Genomic DNA, 9,317 nt, shown 5'->3' with positions numbered 1-9,317 from the left:
TCCCCATCCCGATCCCCCCTCCCACCTCCCTCTTCACCCGACTCCTCTGGGTCTTCCCAGTGCACCAGGCCCGAGCACTTGTCTCATGCATCCCACCTGGGCTGGTGATCTGTTTCACCATAGATAGTATACATGCTGTTCTTTTGAAACATCCCACCCTCACATTTACTTTATTCTGCTCTTCAGAAGTTATTTCTACCATGTTGTCTTCCAGCTCACTGATTCGTTCTTCTGCTTCGGAGATTCTGCTACTGATTCCTTCTAGAGTATTTTCAATTTCAGTAATTGTGTTGTTCGTCTCCGTATGTTATCCTTTAATTGTTCTAGGTCTTTGTTAATTGATTCTTGCATTTCCTCCATTCTGTTTTCAAGATTTTCGGCCATCTTTACTATCATTATTCTGAATTCTTTCTCAGGTAGTTTGCCTGTTTCCTCTTCATTTATTTGGACTTCTTTGTTTCTAGTTTGTTCCTGCATTTGTGTAGTATTTCTCTGCCTTTTCATTTTTTTTTTTTTTCACTCTTTGTGTTTGAGGTCTCCTTTTACCAGGCTTCAAGGTTGAATTCTTTCTCCCTTTTGGTTTCTGCCCTCCTAAGTTTGGCACGGCAACCCACTCCAGTACTCTTGCCTAGGAAATCCCATGCAGGGAGGAGCTTGGTGCTGGCTACTACCCATGGGGTCGCAAAGAGTCGGGCACAACTGACAGACTTCACTTTTCACTTTCTAAGTTTGGTCTAGTGGTTTGTGCAAGTTTAGTATAGGGTGATATTTGTGCTAAGTTTTTGTTTGTTTGCTTTTCCTCTGATGGGCAAGGCTGAGTGAGGTGGTAATCCTGTCTGCTGATGACTGGGTTCGTATTTTTGTTTTGTTTGTTGTTTAGATGAGGCATCCTGCACAGGGTGGTTAAGTGGTGCCAGGTCTTACATTCAAGTGGTTTCCTTTGTGTGAGTTCTCACTATTTGATACTCCTTAGGGTTAGATCTCTGGTAGTCTCAGGTTTTGGAGTCAGTGCTCCCACTCCAAAGGCTCAGGGTCTGATCTCTGGTCAGGAATGAAGATTCCACAAGTGGTTTATTATGGCATTAAGTGAGATTAAAACAAATATCTGAAAATCAGAAACCAAAGATGAACCCCAGACAAATGGCAGTTACAAAATCAGCAAATAATAATTAAAATAATGGAATATACACATATTCATTCACACCCATGAGCAAAGAGGAAACAGTTCAACAAAAAAATAAAGTACGATAGATTGACCCGGTGAACAAAGTAAATCAAAAGATGCAATTACCAGTTAAGAACAAAACTAATTAAAGCACAAACTGGAAAACAAAACTAAAGCAAGGTTCTGGATGGGGAACAAAGCAATGAAAACAAAACTAACAAATATGTTGAGAGGAAAGAAAAGAAAGACTAGATATGCAAAGCTAAATACAGGTAGATGAATAAGATTTATATACATTAAAGAGTAACAGCAAGGGGAAAAGAACAGTAGGAAAGGCAAACATGGGAATAAATGTGGAAAAAATATGTTTTTTTAAAATTAATAGTATAAAAAAGAAAAAAAATGGAAGAAGAAAGAAAAAAGGGGGGGTAAAGGAAAACTCCACAGAACTGCAAAAGTCCAATGTAGAGGCAGAGGTCTTTAGCAACAACCAGAAGTGTGACTGAATATATACATATACCCATAAGCAAAATCAAAACAGTCCAACAAAAATAAAGTACAATAAATCAACTCACTGAACAAAGGAAACAAAAAATTATATCTACCAGAACAAAACTAACTAAAGTACCAACTGGAAAACAAAACTAAAGCAAGGTGCCAATCAGGTAATAAAACATGAAAACAAAACTAATAAGTATGTTGAAAGGAAAGGAAATAAAGAAAAGAAGGAAAGAATAGATATACAAAGTTAAATAGAGGTAGATGAAGAAGATTTACATACATTAAAGATTAACTGCAAGGGGAAAAGAACAGTGGGAAAAGCAAACAAAGGAATAAATGTAGAAAAAATAATAATAGGTTTAAAGAATTAAAAATTATAGAAAAAGAAAAAGGGAATAAAACAGAAAACTCCAAAGAGCCACAAAAGCCCAAAACAGAGGCAGAGGTTTATAACAATAAAAAATGTGACTGAGGAAAAAAAAAAAAAAAAAGGCTCAAAAGCTTAATTAGATTTAATGGTGCCAATAAAATCAACTACAACAAAGGGTGGGAAGGGGGGGGTGGGAGAGAAAAAGTCCGAAAGAATCTACAGAGCAAGTCAAAACATAAGAATAAATGTTTCTCTTGAGTCACTGCTGTCAGAGTCCTTTCCCTCATTGGGAGACACAGTCCACTTCACCTCCCTAGGATGCCCTTCAACACTGTGCTGATCTCTGGACCTGCTGTGGTGGGCAGCTCAGATTCTAATCTGGTCCTACTCCTATGTGTTCTTGCCTCCAATGTCCACAGCTATCAGAACTAGTGTGTTTTCTTTTTGGGGAGCTCTCAATGACTTTTTATATATTCCATAGACAGAGAGTCTGCCTAGTTGATCGTGTGGATTTAATCTGCAGCTTGTAGAGCTGGTGGGAAGTTTTGAGTTTTTTTCCTTAGCCACACTGCCCCTGGGTTTCAATTGTGGTTTTATTTCCACCTCTGCATGTGGGTCGTCCAGTGGGGTTTGCTCCTGAGAATGCCCTAGAGGACTTGGGTTTGCCCCAGTGAGGGCCAGGTGTGGAGGTGGTACAGCTGCTTCGGTCACAGGGGTTCTGACAGCACCAGGTACTCAGGGGAGCTGGCAGCTAGGGCAGCAGGAAATATAGTGCTCTAGAAGGGCATGGCAACCAGTGTTGGCCAATATGCTCCAGTATTCTTCCTTGGAGAAACCCCTCCCTGACAGAGAAGCCTCACCGGCCACAGTCTACAGGGTTGCAAAGAGTCAGACACTGCCGAAATGACCCTGCACACATAGATGCAAGAGTTTTTTTTTGCCTGTGGCAGCTCTGCCCCAGTGAGAGTTGCTAATGCTCCTGTTTTCCCCCCTCATTCCTTCATCCTACTGAGTTTTGAGTGGTTCTATATATTCCTTTCCTCTCATCAGGTACTCCTGTCTGCTCTCAGCTGGTGTTCTGCATGCACTTCTATGTCTGAAGATGTATTCCTGATGTATACGTGGAGAGAGATGTACTCCACATCCACCTACTCCTCTGCCATGTTGTTCTCCTGCCCAGTATTTCTTGATATCTTCAACTCGATCATATCAATAAAGCAAATCCTCGAACATAAAAAAGTGAAAACTTATCATGACCAGCAAGGATTTTACCTGAGAATGTAAGGTTGTATCAACATTTTAAAACTAGTGTAATGAACATTGGGGTGCATGTGTCTCTTTCAGATCTGGTTTCTTCAGTGTGTATGCCCAGAAGTGGGATTGCTGGGTCATATGGCAGTTCTAATTCCAGCTTTTTAAGAAATCTCCACACTGTTCTCCAGACTCAGAGGAATCGGGTGGAGAGGGAGGTGGGAGGGGGGATTGGGATGGGGAATACATGTAAATCCATGGCTGATTCATGTCAATGTATGACAAAAATCACTACAATATTGTAAAGTAATTAGCCTTCAACTAATAAAAATAAATGGAAAAAAAAACTAGTGTAATTCACCATACCAATAAACTAAAGAGAAAATGATCATCTCAATAAATGCAGAAAATACTTTTGATGAAATTCATCATAAAAATTTTCAGAAAACTAGAAATGGAGGGGAAATTTCTGAAATGAACAGAGGACATCTATCAAAAACTTTCAGTCAACATCAAACTTTATGATGGACTGATTTCATCCCTACTAAGACCAAATAAAAGGCATTTTACTCTCACTACTCCTATTCCAGAATTACGTTAGAAATCTTAGTCAATATGGTAAAACAAAAGTAAAAGGCATACAGATTAGAATTAATAAAATTATACTTACAAGAGATATTATTTTCTACATTGGAATTCTAAATAATCTATTCAAAATCACACTTGAACTATTAATAATAAGAAACACTGAAAGTGGTGATACAGGGTTAATATGTAAAATGAGTACTGTTTTTAATATGTGAATTATGAGCTACTGGAAATGTAAATTAAACAGAAAAGGAATCACATAGTAATACCACAATACTTCAAATACTTGGGTATGATGAAATGTAACAAAATATTTTCAAGGTCTCTGTATTGAAAAGTACAAAACACTAATAAAACAAAGAAAGTACAAATAAACAAAAATACACGCCATGTTTATGTGCTGGAAGACTCAGGGTTCTTAAAATGTCAATCCCTTCTAGTGTTTCTATGGATTGAATGCAAATCAAAATCTTAGCAAGTTTCTTAAGAGCATCAATAAGCTGATTCTAAAATTTATTGGAAAGGTACTAGTATAATAGTTAAACAATGAAGAAGCAAATTTTGGAAAAATACATGGTGCCAATTTCAAGAGCTACTATCAATATAAATTTATAATAGTCAGCTGGTACAAAATTGCTGAAAGCTAGACATATAGAGCAATGGAGCAGAATATAGTCAGGATATGGACCCACAAAAATGCTTTTGAAAAATAAGCAAAGGCAATTCAATGTAGAAATAATTTCTTTTCAATAAATGGTGCAGGAAAATAGGAATATCTGTATGTAAAAAACAAACAAAACAAAAATACTTCATAGAGTATAAAAATATTAACTGAAATTAATAGACCTAAATGTAAAATGTTAAACCATAAGACTTCCAGAAGAAAATTGAGGAAAATCTGTTTGACAGTGTTTGGCAATGAATCTTCAAATATGACATCAAAAACACAATCAATAACATAAAAAATTATAGGTTGAAGCTTTCTTGTATAGTCTCTTACAAAGTTAAATGTACATATAAGACAGTATGACCCAGCAATTTCTACTTTTTTTTACCCAAGCAAATTAAATACTGTGTTCATAGAAAAAAACTTGTATGTGAATGTTTAAAGCACTTAACTCATAAACTTCCCAAACTAGAAACTGCAAGATATTTTTCAAAGGTGAATGTATTTAAAAAATAAATAAACCTGTGGTACCTCTATAAGTATAGAAAGCTATTTAGCAAAAATATTTAAAGTGCCCCTAAAGTCAGAAACAAGACAAGGGTGCCCACTCTCACCACTACTATTCAACATAGTTTTGGAAGTTTTGGCCACAGCAATCAGAGCAGAAAAAGAAATAAAAGGAATCCAGATAGGAAAAGAAGAAGTAAAACTCTCGCTGTTTGCAGATGACATGATCCTCTACAAAGAAAACCCTAAAGACTCTATCAGAAAATTACTAGAGCTAATCAATGAATATAGTAAAGTTGCAGGATATAAAATTAATACACAGAAATCTCTTGCATTCCTATATACTAACAATGCGAAAACAGAAAGAGAAATTAAGGAAATAATACCATTCACCATTGCAACAACAAAAAATACTTAGGAGTATATCTACCTAAAGAAACAAAAGACCTGTACATAGAAAACTATAAAACACTGATGAAAGAAATCAAAGAGGACACAAATAGGTGGAGAAAGATACCGTGTTCATGGATTGGAAGAATCAATATTGTGAAAATGACTATACTACCCAAAGCAATCTATAGATTCAATGCAATCCCTATCAAGCTACCAACGGTATTCTTCACAGAACTAGAACAAATAATTTCACAATTTGTATGGAAATACAAAAAATCTCAAATAGTCAAAGCAATCTTGAGAAAGAAGAATGGAACTGGAGGAACCAACCTGCCTGACTTCAGGCTCTACTACAAAGCCATAGTCATCAAGACAGTTATGGTACTGGCACCAAGACAGAAATATAGATCAATGGAACAAAATAGAAAGCCCAGAGATAAATCCACATACCTATGGACACCTTATCTTTGACAAAGGAGGCAAGAATATACAATGGAAAAAAGACAACCTCTTTAACAAGTGGTGCTGGGAAAACTGGTCAACCACTTGTAAAAGAATGAAACTAGAACACTTTCTAACACCATACACAAAAATAAACTCAAAATGGATTAAAGATCTAAATGTAAGACCAGAAACTATAAAACTCCTAGAGGAGAACATAGGCAAAACACTCTCCGACATGAATCACAGCAGGATCCTCTATGACCCACCTCCCAGAATATTGGAAATAAAAGAAAAAATAAACAAATGGGACTTAATGAAACTTAAAAGCTTTTGCACAACAAAGGAAACTATAAGCAAGGTGAAAAGACAGCCCTCAGATTGGGAGAAAATAATAGCAAATGAAGGAACAGACAAAGGATTAATCTCAAAAATATACAAGCAACTCCTGAAGCTCAATTCCAGAAAAATAAATGACCCAATCAGAAAATGGGCCAAAGATATAAACAGACATTTCTCCAAAGAAGACATACAGATGGCTAACAAACACATGAAAAGATGCTCAACATCACTCATTATCAGGGAAATGCAAATCAAAACCACAATGAGGTACCATCTCATGCCAGTCAGGATGGCTGCTATCCAAAAGTCTACAAGCAATAAATGCTGGAGAGGGTGTGGAGAAAAGGGAACCCTCTTACACTGTTGGTGGGAATGCAAACTAGTACAGCCGCTATGGAGAACAGTGTGGAGATTTCTTAAAAAACTGGAAATAGAACTGCCATATGACCCAGCAATCCCACTTCTGGGCATACACACTGAGGAAACCAGATCCGAAAAAGACACATGCACCCCACTGTTCATCGCAGCACTGTTTATAATAGCCAGGACATGGAAGCAACCTAGATGCCCATCAGCAGATGAATGGATAAGGAAGCTGTGGTACATATACACCATGGAATATTGCTCAGCCATTAAAAAGAATTCATTTGAATCAATTCTAGCTTCATTCTTTTACAAGTGGCTGACCAGTTTTCCCAGCACCACTTGTTAAAGAGATTGTCTTTTCTCCATTGTATATTCTTGCCTCCTTTGTCAAAGATAAGATGTCCATAGGTGCATGGATTTATCTCTGGGCTTTCTATTTTGTTCCATTAATCTGTTTCTGTCTTTGTGCCAGTACCATACTGTCTTGATAACTGTTGCTTTGTAGTATAGCCTGAAGTCTCATTTTTAAAGACCAACATGTCAATGATAAATGCCAGAAAAATGATTTTAATATCATATATGTTACACCTTTTGTAGCTATTTTTAGCAAGAAACTTTTCTGATCCGTTTTATACCCCATGTTTATTCTTTTTTTAAAAATTGGAGGATACTTGCTTTACAATCTTGTGTTGGTTTCTGCTATACAAAACATGGATCAGTTATAACTTTATAAGGATCCCCTCCCTGTTAAGTCTCCCTCCCCCTTCCCATCCCAACCCTATAGGTCATTACAGAGCACCAGGCTGGGCTCCCCATGTTATAGAGCAACTTCCCACTACCTATCTATTTTACACATGATAGTGTATATATGCTAATGCTCCTTTATCAATTCATCCTACCCTCTCCTTCCCCCACTGTGTCTACAATCCATTCTCTACATCTCCATTTCTATTCCTGCCCTGCAGTAGGTTCATCAGGATCATTTTTCTAGATTCCATGTGTGTGTGTGTGTGTGTGTGTGTGTGTGTGTGTGTGTGTGCATTAATACGTGATATTTGATTTTCTTTCTGACTTACTTCACTCTGTATAACATAGGTTTATCCACCTCACTACAACTGACTCAAATTCATTCCTTTACATGGATGAGTAATATTACATGGTATATATGTACCACATCTTATTTTTCATCTCATCTGTTGAAGGACATCTAGGTTACCCTATCTCCTGACTATTGTAAATAATATTGCAATGAACATCAAGGTACCTGTGTCTTTTTCAATTGTGGTTTACTCAGGGTATATGCCCAGTAGTGGGGATGTGGGATCATAAGTTAGTTTTATTCCTTGTTTGTTAAGGAATCTTGATACTGTTCTCCATAGTGGCTGCATCAATTAACATTCCAACCAAGAGTGCAGCAGCATTCTCTTTTCTCCACATCCTCTCCAGTACTTATTGTTTGCCATTCTGATTGGTTTGAGGTGATAATTCACTGTACTTTTGATTTACATTCTCTAACAAGGAGTAATGTTCATGTATTTATTGGCAATCTGTGTGTCTTTTTTAGAGAAATGTCTGTTTAGGTGTTCTGCATATTATTTTGATAGGGCTGTTTGTTTTTCTGATATTGAGCTGTATGGGCTGCTTATGGAAATTAACCCTTTGTCTGTTGCTTCACTTGCAATCATTTTCTCCCATTCTGAGTGTTAACTTTGCATCTCATTTATTGTTTCCTTTGCTGTGCAAAAGATTTTAAGTTTAATTAATTTTCCACCATTTATTGTGATCCACACAGTCAAAGGCTTTGGCATAGTCAATAAAGCAGAAATAGATGTTTTTCTGGAACTCTCTTGCTTTTTCGATGATCCAGCGGATGTTGGCAATTTGATCTCTAGTTCCTCTGCCTTTTCTAAAACCAGCTTGAACATCTGGAAATTCATGGTTGACATATTGCTGAAGCCTGTTTGGAGAATTTTGAGCATTACTTTACTAGCCTGCGAGATGAGTGCAATCGCGCAGTAGTTTGAGCATTCTTTGGGATTGGAATGAAAAGTGACCTTTTCCAGTCCTGTGGCCACTGCTGAGTTTTCCAAATTTGCTGGCATATTGAGTGCAGCACTTTCACTGCATCATCTTTCAGGATTTGAAATAGTCAACTGGAATTCCATCACCTCCACTAGGTTTGTTCATAGCCACGCCCAAGGTCAGCGGCGGCGGTGGAGAGGAGCTACCACATGCCCAAGGTCAGGGGCAGTGGCTGAGAGAAGCAACGCCCCCCGCAACCCTCCCTTCCCCCCCTCCCCCCCTTATGTGAGGATATCCTTATATGAGGATAATAAGTAATTATCCTCATATTTATGCCTTATTCACATGAGATAATATCATGTTTTATATTGTTTAAAAAAAAAAGGTCAAGGATACCAATGAACAGTTAACCTATTCATATACTAAAATCACATACCAAATTATGAATTTGGTACCTGGGAAAAAATCCAATCTCTCATGTTATTGGCTTTTCCCTCCAACTATTTTTTAATTTCAGTATTATGTCACCAACTTGAGTGACTATGTTAGGATTGGGGAACCACTAGAAGCAAATGGAAGGTGACTATGAACTTTGGACTTGAAGTAACTATGAATTTAAAAACACAATTAAGTGGTTACCTTTTCAGCCTATATAGAAGACTTTTCCAAAAATTTTTTTAAAAGATCAGTTTAAAAAAAAGAAT

The sequence above is a fragment of the Cervus elaphus genome, chromosome 27 (genome assembly GCF_910594005.1).
Source record: "Cervus elaphus chromosome 27, mCerEla1.1, whole genome shotgun sequence".
Taxonomy (NCBI): Eukaryota; Metazoa; Chordata; class Mammalia; order Artiodactyla; family Cervidae; genus Cervus; species Cervus elaphus.
This window is presented reverse-complemented; position numbering follows the sequence as displayed.